Below are 15,313 nucleotides of genomic sequence, written 5' to 3' on the forward strand. Positions count from 1 at the left end.
TGAGTGACTGCAGCCGCCAAGCTCTCAGGAGTACCCCTGGCACATCTGTCCACAGGTCCACACCCCACCCTAGGCCCCAGGCCCTAGAAATAAACCAGCGGGAAGAGTAACCTTCCAGGGAGAGCCTGGGTGGCAGGGCGCCCGGCAGCTCACGCTGGCCTGGAGTCACAGGTGGTGCTGACCTTACTTGGCTCCAAATAAATATGCAAGAGCAAGACCCAAGCTGGTGCCCAGAGTGATACAGCACAGGAGAGCTGGGGAGGCGGGGAGAGAGGGGGAAGGGTCAATGGGTACACTTACACATTTGATGGGCAATGGGATCTGGGGGGGGGGTACCCAGAACCAACCAATCCCTCAAAGGACGTGGACCCCTGGCTGAGCCTGTGCAGACCCAATCAGGCATCAAGAGATGGCAGTCGGCTGAGCACAGTAGGCAGGAACCAGGAAGGCGCCCCCCGCAGCCCTCCTCCCCTTACCACACCTGGGGCCACTTTCCCCATCACTACTGAACCCCCAGCAGCTCTGGCAATCACAAGCCTGCAGCAGGGAAAGACACCCCGCTAACTGTGGTCTCAGGTCTGTCAGGTCAGGTCTGAGCACTCTGAGAGGCTAAGCAGGGTGTCCAGCACCCCCTCAACACAGCTCCTCCATGGGGAAGGAGTAAGGACCCCCATTACTGTTCCCAGCCTAGCATCAATGTGGTTGCTCAGCCACAAATGGTACCTGTCCTGACCAGGACACCACTGGCTCCTCCAGAGAGCTGGACTCTGAAATGTCCCCCTTCTCCCAGGAAGAGCAGGCATCTTGTGCGGAAAGGGTAGGACACTCCCTGGTGCCCAGCAGAGGGGTGGGGCAGGGCCACTGCCTACCTGCCCTGTGGGACGGCTGTCTAAGCACTCCCTCCCTGCACCCAGATTCTGCCTGGAGGCTTGGCTCCAGAACAAACGCTACTTGCTGCTGCTGGCAACCAATAGCTGAGCCGGAGTGGCTGTCGGCCTGGCTGGGCCTCCCAACCCCGCGACAGATCAGATCTTATCAGGGCTTGGGGACAGCCCTGCCTGGACCCCGGCTCACTGACTGCTCGGTGTCTCCACCCGCTGGCAAAGATCCTATCAACCGGATTGTCTCCAGCACCAGGGACATTTCCCATCCCCCACCCCCACCCCAACCTGGTCCTCTCTACCCCCATGTGATGGCTATCAGGGGCCAGGAGGAGGTCCTCCCTTCCCTGGAGGGCCCCATCCCTGACCTCCTCCACCCCTGCAAATCCTCACAAGCAACCACCACCTGAAACACCGCAGGTCTGAAAGTGGGTGGCAAAGTCAGATCCAAAACCAATTGGGAAGAGAAGACTGGAAGAAAGAGACATCAGAACAGTCACTGTCACCGTCTTCTGGGCCCTCCAGCCAGGACGGTGGTGCTATGTCTCCATACCACTGCCGCTGGTCTGCCTCCCGTCCTCCCCCCACCCTTCTGGCCTCATCTCCCCACTGCCAGGGGATGGTGCGGGGGATGTTCCTCAACATGCCTAACTCTTACCCACGTGGGATCACTGCACTTGCTGTTCCCTGCCTATACAACACTGTTCCCTCAGATGGTTCAAGGTTCATTCTACCGCATCAGTTTAAAGACCATCAGTTTAGAGAGTCCTTCCCTGACCATCCTGGCCAAAGGGAGCCCCCAGTCAGCCTCTACCACCACACCTGGCTTCCACTGTCCCCACATATCCCTATAGGTTTCACCTCTTCATCTGCTGGTTTGCTTGGCCACTGTCTCCAACAACATCCTAGAATGTCAGCTCCCTGGTGGCTAAGCCTCCTCTAATTAACAGCTCCGTCCTACCACCTAGAATGGTGCCCAGTGCAGTGTTGTTGTTTAGTCACTCAGACGTGTCTGACTCTTGCGACCCCATGGACTGTAGCCGGCTGGGCTCCTTTGTCCATGGGATTTCCCAGGCAAGAATACTGGAGTGGGTAGCCATTCCCTTCTCCAGGGAATCTTCCCAACCCAGGGATCAAACCCACATCTCCTGCATTGCAGGTGGATTCTTTACTGCTGAGTGCAGAGTAGGTACTCAGTACATGGGGGCTGAAAACGTAATTATCTCCAGGATTTGTTTTGTCCTCTTCATCCTTTCTCCCACCACCAATATCCACCTGGTCAGACCCAGCTCAGCTTCCAAAGACATGTGGGCAGCGGTGGGTTCCCATTTCCCTGGGCCCCGGACCCACAGTTTGGTTCAGAGCTGACCCAGGGGGAGACAGCACTGCTGACCCCATGTCCAGGCCTGGCTGGGTGGCCCCACCTTGGGCCTGGTTGTTGGGTGAGATCATGCCCAGCTCTGCCGCCCTCCCTGGGAGAGAAGAGCTAGAAGTAACCATTGCCCAGGCTCAGAAGGACAAGCAACTGGGGGCACAGCTCCTGAGACCCAACCCAGCTGGGGGACAGGACTGGCCTGCACTGGGGCCACATCTTTTGAAAGGGGCAAGAAAGGACTTTGCACTAAATAAGCCCAGCCTCAAACCGCTGCTGTGGATCCTGCCCGCCTGTCACTGCCCTTGACTCTCAGACCCCTACACCCGAAACCCTCTATCTGAGTCTCCTGGCAACAGCCACAGAGCCACAGCTTGGGACACGGCCCAGGCGCCAGCCTCCGCTCATACCCCTCTGCAGTGACAGCAAGCATTTAACGGGAAGCCGGACTTTGGGAGTCCTGGGGGAGAGAGTGAACAGGACCCCAGGAACAGGCAGAAACAATCAACAAAAGCGGGCAGCTGGCTGCGAGTTTAAGCTGTGCGGCAGGAATCATCTGTAGGTGGGGTGGACGGTGGGGCAGTTGGAGAGTCTCTAGGAATTTAGGGGCGGGCGGGGCGGTGGTGGGGTGGGGTGGGGTGGGGTGGTACTGAGAGAGTAGGAGGCATGAAAGCAGATAGGGTGCGAGGAGGCAAGCTATGAGGAGCTGACCTGTGCCCCTTCGAGATGGCAGGGCCAGGGAGCACGAGGGCCTGGGCTCTTCCGATGGGTAGGTGTGGGGTAGGTGCGGGGAAGGTGTGAGGTCAAGCCCTGACCTGGGCTCCCCTGGAGAAGAGAGCTGGGGGAAGGTGGGGCTCAAGGGGTAGTTCCGGTGGCAGGGATTATTGGCTTTTGGAAGTGGACCCCTGAGGACCCTCACAGGATAGGAAGGTCCCATGGGCTTGGAGAGTCCTCACGGAGGAGTCGCCGTGGGTCTGGAGGGCTCCTGCGCGACCTGAGGCCCCCCTCCCCGCCTCGCGCCCCACTAGTTACCTGGGCGCCGCGGCCCCTGCCGGGGGCGCTGGCTCAGCGGGCGGCGGGCCAGGCTCATGCCCGCGTCACGGCGCGGCCGGCGGGGGCGGCGGGGCGGCGGGGCGGCCGGGCAGCGGCGGCGCCGGGCTCCGGGCGGGGACGGCGAGGGAGGCGCGGCCGTCCAGCTTGGCTCCGGCTGGGACTCCGCGGAGCCGCCCCGCCGCCAGGCTCACCCTCGCCGCTCCGCTCCGCCCCGCCCCGTCCCCCCTTGCGGCCCGCCCCCGCCGTATTCCTCCGAGCTGAGGGACACCAAGTTCTGCCCCGGCTTCCCTGCCCTCCCCGCCTCCTCCGACCTCCACCCCCGCCGCCATTCCCTGCTTGCCTCCGCGGGCCCCATCAGGTGGCCCTCCTCAACCCTGGCTCAGCCTCACCTTCCCTTCCTGGGCCCCCAGTCGCAGTCTCACATCGCCTCTCAGCCCCCGAAATCTGAACTCCATATCAGGTCCCAGTCCCCAGATTCCTACCACCCTCTCTCCATTTCTATGGGAATCATACACACATCCCTTGCTCCCCTATCCCGTAGAGGACTCCTTGGGCCCTTGTCAGTCTAGCCTTCCGGAGGACCCCCACCTCCAGGGACCCCCTATCGCCCCTCTCCATCACCCCCCACCGCACCCCGCACAATCGAGTAGCTGCATCGGCGCCGCTCTCCCGGATTGTCAGCTCCCCTAGCAGTCGGCCAGCCTCTCCTTCCTCCCCAGCCTCCTCACCACCCTCAAATCACCCAGTACTCCCATCCTGCACCCCCTGAGACTTTTCTAAATCCCATGGCCCACCATCACCCCCCAGCACTCACCTCACAGCTCGTCAGTCTTATCACTGCGCTGTTGGAATCACAAACCGCAGACCTCCATAAGCTGTATCAGGCAAGCATGCGGAGGTCGCCTAGGGCCTCCCCACGGGTGGGACTCTGTCACCCCTCTGGTTTTCTGGTCTGCACCCTTTAACACCAGTGGTTTGCAGAGTGAAGGGTCAGCATCAGCATCACTTTGAAACTTGTTAGAAAAGCAAATTCCCTACCCCAGCCCAGACCTGTGAAATCAGGATCTCTAGGCTTAGTGCCCAGAAATCTGCGTTTTAACAAGCCCCTAGGTGACTCTGATGCACGTTAAACACTGCTTTACACCAAGTACACAAAACAAAACAAGAAGCCACACCTGAACAGCTGAAATCCTTGAACATGAAAATGCTTCCCAGTCTAACCCTTGACCAGGTTTTCTTTGAGCCAAAAGCCCAAGGCACTGAGAGTCCAAGAACCACAGCACTCACTCATGGATCCCATGCCCCTGCCTTCTAATCACTGGGCCTCAGTCTAAATCTGGTCCACGGGACTTCTTAGGGGGCTGCTTCCCTTCCCCTGAATACTTCCTAGGGTGGTCACTCTCATGCCAGTGGCCACCAAGGGAGCCCCAAGGGCTCCTAGCAGCCCCCACCCTGGCCTGAGCTAACCAGTCCCACGCTGCCAGGGGGAGGAGGGGACCACGCTCATCTTGTCCTTGCCGGCTAAGCGGGCCTGGGTCTCGACCTCCTGACCTCCCTATGCATCTTTCAAACTTGACTGCACCTGCTTTGCTTCAAACCACAGCTCGTAAAGCTTCCAGCACTTGATTCGTCACAGCAAACTCTTTTTACCACCAGTAACGCACAGAGTCGGACACGACTGAAGCGACTTAGCAGCAGCAACCTTTGAAGGGGCCTTCCCTGGTGGCTCAGTGGTTAAGAACCTGCCAATGCAAGAGATGTGGGTTTGACCCCTGGGTTGGGAAGATGCCCTGGAGAAGGAAATGGCAACCCACTCCAGTATTCTTGCCTGGGAAATCCCATGGATAGAGGAGACTGGAGGAGTCCATGGGGTCACAAGAGTCAAACACAACTGAGCAACTAAACAACAAAAAACCTTTGGAGGAGTTTCGGCCGACAATAACCACCAAGAGAGTTTTCATAATAAAAAAGCATCTTTTCTAGAGTAGGGTATTCTCAGACTTCTTCCTTCTCTCATTCTCTTAATTTTTCCCCAATGCACTCTCTGTCTGCAGTACTGTCACCTAATTTTTTTTTAATTAAACTTTTTTATTTTGAGATATTTGAAGATTCACATGCAGTTATAAGTTATGGAGAGAATCCATGTGCCTTTACCTAGTTTCATGATATCTTGCAAAACTGAGAACAGTATCACAACTAGCATGCTCAAGGTACAGAACATTTCCATCACACAAGATCCCCCCTCTGTTGGGCTTTTACAGCCAAACCCACTTCCCTTCCCACCTTACCTCCTTTAACCCTGGCAACCACTAATCTGTTCTCTGTTTCTATACTTTGGTCCTTTCCAGAATGTTGTAAAATCAGAATTGTAAGTATGTCATCTTTGGGGACTGGCTTTTTTTTTTTTTTAACTCAGTGTAATTCTTTGGGGAACCATCCAAGCTGTTTCCTGTATTAATACTTTGTCTTTTTCATTGCCAAATAATATTCCATGGCATGGATGTGTTGCAGTTCATTTGTTTGAACACCCATTGAAGGATGTCTGGTCCAGTTTTTGACTGTGATGAATAAAGCTGCTATAATCATGCGTGTATAGGTTTTTGTGTGAATATAAATCTTTACTGCTCTGGGACAAATGCCTAGGAGTGCAACTTCTGGGTCTTATGGCAATTGAATGTTTAGTTTTTGCTGCGCTGTTTTCCAGAGCGACTGTACCATTTTGCATCCCCACTGGCAATGTATAATTTGATGACCTCATCTCTTCACATCCTTGCCAACATTTGTTGTTATCACTTTTTTTCTCTTCAAGTCATTCTGATAAGTGTATAGGGATATCTCGTTGTGGTTTTAATGTGCACTTCTCTACTGACTAATGTTGGAAACATTTTTATGTGCTTATTTGCCATCTGTGTATCTTCTTCAGTGAAATCTTCCTTCATGTCTTTCGCCCATGTTCTAATTTGAAGGTTTGCTTTTTTAATGTTGAGTTCTGAGAGTTCTTTATATATTCTAGATACTAGTCCTTGTCCACATATTTGTAAATATGTGGTCTACAAGCATTTTCTCCCAGTCTGTAGCTTGTCTTTTCATCCACTTAAAACGGTCTTTCACAAAGTAAGATTTAATTTCAATGATGTCCAAATTATCAGTTTTTCCTTTTATAAATTGTGCTTTCAGTGCCAAGTCTAAGAACTTTTCACTTAGCCCTTGATCATAAAGACTTTTTCCTATGTTTTACTCTAAAAGTTAGATCATTTTATGTTTTACCTTTAAGTCTGTGACCCATTTTGAGTTAAATTTTGTAGAACATATGAGACTTGGGTTGATGTGGTGTTTCCCCACCCCCTTTGACCCATGGATGTCCAGTTGTTCCAGTACCATTTGTTGAAAAGTCTCCTTCTCTTTATGCCATTGAATTCTTTTTACAACTTTATAAAAAATCAGTTGGATCCATTGTGAGTTCTCTTCTCTGTTCTGTTGATTTATGTGTCTATTTCTTGGCTGATAGCACACAGGCTTGATTACTGAAGCTACACAATAAGTCTTGAGAATCAGGTAAACTGAGTCCTCTCACTTTATTCTTTTTGAAAATGTTTTAGCTATTTTATCTCCTTTGCCTTTACATATATACATTTTAGAATAATCTTATTTATGAAAGTGAGTGCGTTAGTTGCTCAGTCATGTCCGACTCTTTATGACCCCATGGACTGTAGCCCCGTAGGCTCCTCTGTTCATGGGATTTCCCAGGCAAGAATCCCGGAGTGGGTAGTTATTCCCTTCTCCAGGGAATCTTCCCAACCCAGAGATTGAACCTGGGTCTCCTGCACTGGCAGGCAGATTCTTTACTATATGAGCCACCAGGGAAGCTCAGTCTTGTCTATAGCTGCAGAAAATCTTGCTTGGACTCTGATAGAAATTACCTTCAAACTTGATCAGTTTGGGGAGAACTGACATTTTTACTATGTTGGGTCTTCCAATCCATGTTTAAAATGTAGAGTGTGCAGCTTCCTTGGTGGTTCAGTGGATAGGAGTCTGCCTCCCAATGCAGGACACACAGCTTAGATTCCTGGTTGGGGAAGATCCCACATGCCACACGGTGCAACTAAGCCCTGTGCCACAACTATTAAGCCTCTGCCCTAGAGCCCATGCTCTGCAACAAGAGAAGCCACCGCGGTATAAAGCCCACGCATGACAACTGGATAGTAGGCCTGTTTTCCACAAGGAGAAAAAAGCCTGTGCAGCAAAGAAGACCCAGCACAGCCCAAAATAAATAAATAATGCCATTAGTTTACAAATGTAGTGTGACAGGGTTTATGTAGCTACACCTATCAGTACAACCCTGATAGTGAACATCCTCATCCTTCCATAGTTTCCTCCTTCCCTCTCATGTCTCCTTTACCGACCATGTCAGTACCCACCCCGACCATGTCAGTCCATGGACAATCATTGCTTTGATTTCTTTTACTATATATTAGTTTGCATTTTTTACTAATTGTACCAGATAAATACATACAGTGAAATACAACAACAATTAAAGAAATATTCTATATGCAACAACATGGATGAATCACAAAATAATTACACTGAGTGAAAATAAATGAAACCAGAATTAAGGAGTACATATTATGTGATTTCATACACATACACTCCCCCACAATATAACATATTTTATACATACATATACACTATATCTTAAAGCATGGAACTATTTCACTCATATGCTACCGAAAATCAAGTATGCATAAAACACTACTCTGAAAAGTCTTCCTAAGAGCCAGTTTCCAAATTTGAACTCAGAGGTTGCCCGCAGTATGTCTTCATTCAACTCCCGGGTATAACTGGGGATAGGGAAAGTTGGGGCTTTCCTGGTAGCTTAGCTGGCAAAGAATTCACCTGCAATGCAGGAGACCCTGGTTCAATTCCTGGGTCGGGAAGCTCCTCTGGAGAAGGGGTAGGCTACCTACTCTAGTATTCTTGGGCTTCCCTTGTGGCTCAGATGGGAAAGAATCCACTTGCAATTCGGGATACCTGGGCTTGATCCCTGGGTTGGGAAGATCCCCTGGAGGAGGGCAGGGCAACCCACTCCAGTACTCTTGCCTGGAGAATCCCATGGACAGAGGAGCCTGGTGGGTTACGGTCCACAGGGTTGCATAGAGTCAGACACGACTGAGTGACTAAGAACAGCACAGCACAGGGGAAGTTAAGGTGCTGTGGATGACCAGGAAAGCCTTCAGTGGAGACTGGAGATGCCTGTCTGTGAGGCCACCGGCAAATTATTTCCCCTCCCAGAACCTCAGCACCCTCATTTTATTTATCTGTTTGGCTGCACCAGGTCTTAGTTGTAGCATGTGGGATCTAGTTCCCCTATGGGGGATTGAACCTGGGCCCCCTGCATTGGGAGCACAGAGTCCTAGCCACTGGACCACCAGAGAAATCCCACCACTCTCCTTTTCAAATCAAGGGTGGGACAAGGAATGCCCCCCAATTTATAGGTGAATGGCCCCTCCATCTTCCAGCCCTGGCTGCTGCTGTTAAGTCGCTTCAGTCGTGTCCAACTCTGTGCGACCCCATAGATGGTAGCCCACCAGCCTCCCCCGTCCTTGGGATTCTCCAGGCAAGAATACTGGAGTGGGTTGCCATTTCCTTCTCCAATGCAGGAAAGTGAAAAGTGAAAGTAAAGTCGCTCAGTCGTGTCCGACCCTCAGCGACACCACGGACTGCAGCCTTCCAGGCTCCTCCGTCCATGGGATTTTCCAGGCAAGAGTACTGGAATGGGGTGCCATTGGAGGTTAAATGAGGATGGTGCCAAGTGGGTTTGGCTCTCCAGCTCATGGCCGGGGTTCCCAGCCCCAGTTTTAGTCCAGCATTGATGCTGGGCCCGAGAGGCCCAAGACGGGGTTGGGGGAGTCTCCTGGTCTCTGGCTGTATTTGCTTTATCAAGTCCTTGAGGCTCAAGCCTGCTGAGCAGTGGCACCACTCAGTCCCACTGGGCAGGCCGATTTTATTTTCTTACATTTTCTTTCTATAGTCAACACTCTTTGTAGGTGGGTAGACTGGCTTTGCTTCTCACTTGAGCACACTCCAGGCTTTCAGTTGCTCTGGGCACAGGCTCATGACTGATTTGTCTAGGGGGAGAGATGTGATCCCAAACAGTGGCAATGGAGTGTGATGGAGTAAAAGCTGGGCATTCTCTGGGCAGCAAATGGTTAAGTCCAAGAGTTGTGATAGCAACGCCTTTGTGCTCAGGGTCCAAGCACAGGCACCAGCATTCCTGTTGCCTTCCTTAACACACCCTACCCCCACACCCCTGCCCCAGCTCCCTCCCAGACGTCTCAGCTGGGAGGGAATGAGTGAGTGATGGAGACCAGCAGTCAGTACCTCAAGTAAGGATGTGGTGTCTGGACAAACTGAGACCATGAATAAGGGACAAGGAGTCAGCTGTGTGAATTCAGCTTTGTTCCTCCGCTTCCCTCTGGCCCATCCGAGAGGCTGTCCTCCTAATGACAGGAGGGCTCCAGGCAGACAGGGCAGTGTCTTAAGCACGTAGTCTCTAGGACCAAACCACCTGATTCAAGCCCTGGTTTCACCAGTTGGGCAACTTACCTAGCCTCTCTGTGCCTCTGTTTTATCATCTGTAAAGTGGGGGCAATGAGCTGTGAGGAAATATATTCGGAGTTCCTGGAAGAGGACCCTGCCTGTGGGGTGTACCCCAAACGGGCTGGTTAGTAATCCACAGCATTTCTTTCTTTCTTTTTGCCTGTTTCCTAAATTTTCTACAGGGGTAGAAATTTTTTCCTAAATTTTCTATAGGGCCCAAATTTTTGGCCACAAGAAAGCCCGATTTTGAGCCATAGACTGAATTTTGCATTTCCCTGAATCTCCCAACATTTGAAGAGAAGAGGGTTATTTGAAGCCCCAAGAGGTTGATCCAAAGCCATGTGACCCCACGCTGGACACACACAGGGGTGGGGATGAGGGCCAGGCATGCAGGCCACTTACTGAATCAAGAGTGAAGCAGGAGGAGCAGGTGAGGCTCAGAAACAGAGACAGTGCACGGGGAGGGCACATCTTCCTCTGCCCCAGGGGGTCGCTGTAGCTGGAAGAGAGCAGCCAGGGAGAGCTGGCCAGCTGGGCCAGGGGCGGGGGCCCGCTTCCCCAGGAAAGAAGACAGCAAGGGCACGGCCTGGCACCCTCAGGCTGCCTCAGGACAACCACACAGGAGATGCGGTTAGATCCCCGGGTTGGGAAGATCCCCTGGAGCAGGAAATGGAAACCCATTCCAGTATTCTTGCCTGGAGAACCCCATGGACAGAGGAGTCTGGTGGGCTACAGTCCATGGACCTGAGAAAGAGTGGGATATGACTAAACACACACCAGGTATATATTGCTTCCTGGGTGCAGCCCAGACTTCAGGACCTCACCCAAGCATGCCGCTGGGAGCCGGTACTTGAAAATCTTCACTCAGGACAGAGACTGGGAAGCATGGGAGCTCCTAGCTCTGCTGCAAGACCCTTCATGATTTGGAGCCTCAATTTCCTCCCCCAGAAATGTGAATAATGAGAGCTAGATAAAATCACATCAGTGGAAACATCTTCCTCAGTGCTTGGTGTACCGAGTGGAGGAGGGCCATACACTCCTGTTTCTGAATCAGTAATAATATACTCAGGCCTGAGATTTACTCCCAGGAAACTCAAAGCCCTTCTCTGGTGTTGACTCCTCTGGTCCCTCGCCCACACCCCTTGTTTGTGTATCACTTGAGAGTGTTTGAAGCGTTTTCACCTAAAGTGCTCTCACCCTGCTAGAACAGTATTTCCCAAACCCCAGCCACTCCAGCCACTTTGTGATTTTTCCCAGATTCAAGTGTCTCCTGTGCTATTATTTGCTCAATGCCTTTCTTGCAATTACCTCACAATTTCCTCTTTGCTTCAAGAGCAAAGTACATAAATGAAATACCTGGAAAATAAAACAAATGCATTCAACGTGTGCTGGGTAACCTCACCTGCCTGGAAAGCTAGCTCCAAGGCTTTTGTTAAAGGAGTTTAGCAAGTGCGAGAGAAGTGCTAACCCATGCTACCACCTGTCTGAGACCTCCTTCTTGAAACTGGCAGAGGATTAAAAAAAAAAAAAAAAACAGAACTGAGAATCATTTCTGTGTAGCATGATCCCAGGGTGATTAGGGGTGTTTTGTGGGGTGTCATTGCCATCATTCTACCTGCCATGGTGGTGTGAGTCCACACCAGGAGCTTGTTGAACCTCACTGCAACAATCCTGAGTATATATTGCAGTCCCCATTTCACAGGTAGAAAAACTGAGACCCAAATGAATTTGTCTAAGATGACACGGCCATGGAAGGACTTGAACGAGAGACCATGTAATCTCTGTGTCTTGGGGCCTTGACATAACCTAGAAGGATGGGGATCCTTGTCTATGCTGGTTTCCTGGGGAACCTCTAGCAAAATCTTCACTCCTCCCACACCCCCAGTTCTGCTCCTGGGAAAAGGGCGGGTTTGACAGAGCCAAAGGCAGAGCCAGAGGAGAAGGAATCTGGAGCTGGGAGGAGGCCCCAGAGCCTCAGGCAACCTCACGGCAGCCATCAGACTGGTGAGTTCTTTTCAGATGTTGTTGGTGAGTGGCTGGCGCTTGTAAGAGTCCCGGACCCCTCCGCTGGCTGGAACACTGAGGTCTGGCCAGTTTGCCACTCAAGACAAGGCCCTGAATGGTCTCCCTGAATAGTCTCCCTCCCCTCGCTGGTCAGTGACACAAACTAGCCTCCCCAGGAACCTCACATCAAAGGGGACAAGACAGGAGGGGTGGAGAGGAAGGAGATGGGACCGCCCTGCTCCCTCTGCTTCCTCCCAAGGAGACTGCGCCAGGGGCCATTTCCGATGGATGCGGAGAGCCGCTTTTAGGAAGATGACATTCCAGCCCCACCTCCCAGTGCAAGGCCCTCTCCAAGACAGCGCTCTCTCTGGGCTGCCTTCCTGAGCACACAGGTCATATGCTACTATCAGGACTGACATGCTATACCCCGGAAAGGCATGCCAGCCAGCAGTAAAAGGAGGCTGCAGGTTCAGCCCAGCTTCCCCTCCCTCACTGATTCACTGATTCATTCAACAAATATCTGAGCACTTAAGTCTGTGCCAGGTGCTGGGCAACGGGGACACCGTGGTCAACAAGAACAGCCTGCCTCTGAGGAGTTCATAGTCTAGGAAAAGTGACAGGAGCTGGGACTTCCTTGGTGGTCCAGTGGCTAAGACTCTGCACTCACAATGCAGGGGGCCTGAGTGCAATCCCTGCTTGGAGAACTAGAGCTTGCACTCTGCAACTAAGAGTTATGTGCTGCAGCTAAAGAATCCCGCATGTCACAACCGAGACCAGGTGCAACCAAATGAATTGATTTTTTTTTTTAAGTGGTAGGCATTGATCTAAGAATTCCACAGTTGCAGGTGCAAGTTATGAGGAGAGAGTGGGAGAGAAAGGGACCATAGGGTGCTGGAAAATCTATGGTGAGCTCCTGACCTGCCTGGGGAGGCTTTTAACAGATGAAGCGATTCTTAAGGTGAAAGCAAAAGGGTGAGTTCTCTAGGTGGAGAGGGATGGCAGAGTGTTCTGAGCTGGGGGAATAGCATGTGCAAAGGCCCTGTGGCAGAAGACAGCCTGCCCTGTCTAGGTGCATGGGAGGATGCCCGGGTGGCTGGAATGCCCAGGGAGATGGGGACACATGCTGCTCAATGAGGCTGGCTATGTGCAGAGTCTTGATGGCCAGTTCAAGGGTTTGGTCTCCATTTTAAGAGTAGCAGGGAAAGACTTCCCTGATGGTCCAGTGGTTAAGACTCTGCCTTTCAGTGCCAGGGGTGTGGGTTCGATCCCTGGTGGGAGAACTAAGGTCCCACACGCTATAGGGTGTGGTCAAAAATTAATTTTAAAAAAAAGAACAACCGTTATTAAAAGTCAAAAGAAAACAAGTGTCAGCAAGAATGTGAAGAAGAAAAAAAAAAAACCCGTGTATGTCATTGGCGGGAGTGTAAGATGATATAGTTACTATGGAAAATGGGGCTTCCCAGGTGGCTCTAGTGGTAGAGAATCTGCCTGCAGTGCAGGAGACCTGGGTTTGATCCCTGGGTTGGGAAGATCCCCTGGAGGAGGGCATGGTAACCCTCTCCAGTACTCTTGCCTGGAAAATTCCATGGACAGAGGCGCCTGGCAGGCTATATAGTCCATGGGGTCGAAAAGAGTTAGACACACTGAAGTGACTTAGTACACACACATCTGGAAAACAGTATTGAGGTTCCTCAAAAATAACAGTAATGAAGAGATAGTTAAGTGTTAAACACAGAACAGGAAAGGATCCAATTTGCATTTTGGAAAAGTCCTAATTGCCCTATGGAGAAGCCATGGAGGCAAGTCAAAGGAATTGTGGGGAGCAGGACAGAAAGTGAAGGCAAGTTGTGCAGGAGAAAGGCGGTCTAGCTTGGGTAGTAAGGAAAGTGGTGGCAAGGGACCAACCCAAGACATCCTCAGAAAGTTGGGATAATCTGGTTCCTTGGTGACTGGCCACCAGGAGCCAGGAGAATCAACAGCACTAACGTTGTGGGTTTGATTCTTCTACACAAACAGAGAGGAAATCAAGACCGCAGTGTATTTTGCTCTTGTTGTTCAGTCGCTCAGTCGTGTCTGACTCTTTTTGACCCCATGCACTGCAGCACGCCAGGCTTTCCTGTCCTTCATCATCTCCCAGAGTCTGCTCAGATTCATGCCCACCGAGTCCATGATGCTACCTAACCAGCTCAACCTCTGTCGTCCTCTTCTCCTCCTGCCCTCAATCTTTCCCAGCATCAGGGTCTTTAAATCTGATTTTTTACTCACTCCCTCTTCTTTAACAAGCTTCACCTGGCTGACTGTCTAGCATGCCCCTGGAGAAAAGGACTATCAGTTACTTCCCCAGCCCCTGACCATCCGGCTGTTCAGTTGTCTCTCTTTTTGCTTTTGTAAATAATGCCACAATGAGTGCTCTGTGGCTAAAATTTGTACCCATGCTTCTGTATATGACACATACTTACAGCCTTCCTTAGGCGAGGTTTCTAAAAAATGACCTGTCTTTGTTTTAGCAGCATTTGGCCAGCATTTGCTCTGTGGGGATTTCTACCCTTTGACCATCTGAGGATGCACATTGCCGGAGGAAACCTCACCGACGCCTAGAAGGTCAAAGCAGTTGTAGCTTTAATATCCGCTGCCTGGGGAAAAAAAGAAGACCATATTGAGTGAAGGCTATTATGAATTCCACAGATCGTTGAAATGAATTTGTATCTCATCTGTCCTGTGGCCTCTGCGTTTCCACTTAAAAGTGGTACCTGTCTGGCTGGGGGTGGGGGGACATAAGGATTTGAGGAAGACTTTGCTTTCTGCCAAGACCCCTCCCAAGAGTCCTCACCCAGAGAGATGGCTGGAGAAGTCATTCCCTACTCAGAACCCCTGCAGTGAGGAGATGGGGGCCGCTGAGCTGGAGGATCCAGGGAAAGTGGGGAGAGGAAGATGTGGGGGTGCTGGGGATGGCTAGAGGCAGGGGCTCTAGGGTCCCTGAGGACATACCCTCTGGCTATTTCCTGAAGCAGATCTGAGCCTTGACAGCAACGCTGGCTACATAACTTTGGGGTCTGGGGCAAAATGAAAATGTGGGACTCTTTGCCTAATTATGAGTAATTTCAAGACAGTGACAACAAAGCATTAAACCAAGCACAGGGTCCTTCAAAGTGCAGAGCCCTGTGTGACTGCACAGGCCACATGCCCAGGAATCTGACCCTACGTGGCCAGCCTCTCTTTTCCAGAAGAGGTGCCAGGGGAATGGAGCAGCAGAGAGGAAGTGAGGGAGGCCCTCTTGTGGGCAGGGCAGTTAAGAAACGGTCAGGGGCCAGCCCAGCATTGGCTTGTGGCCACTCCAGCCGGGGATCCGCTGGGACCTCATTGAGGTTGCCTGTCAGGCTGAGGGAGTGGATGGATGGGGTCCAGA

Source organism: Capricornis sumatraensis, chromosome 20, assembly GCF_032405125.1.
Source record: "Capricornis sumatraensis isolate serow.1 chromosome 20, serow.2, whole genome shotgun sequence".
In the NCBI taxonomy this organism is placed as follows: domain Eukaryota; kingdom Metazoa; phylum Chordata; class Mammalia; order Artiodactyla; family Bovidae; genus Capricornis; species Capricornis sumatraensis.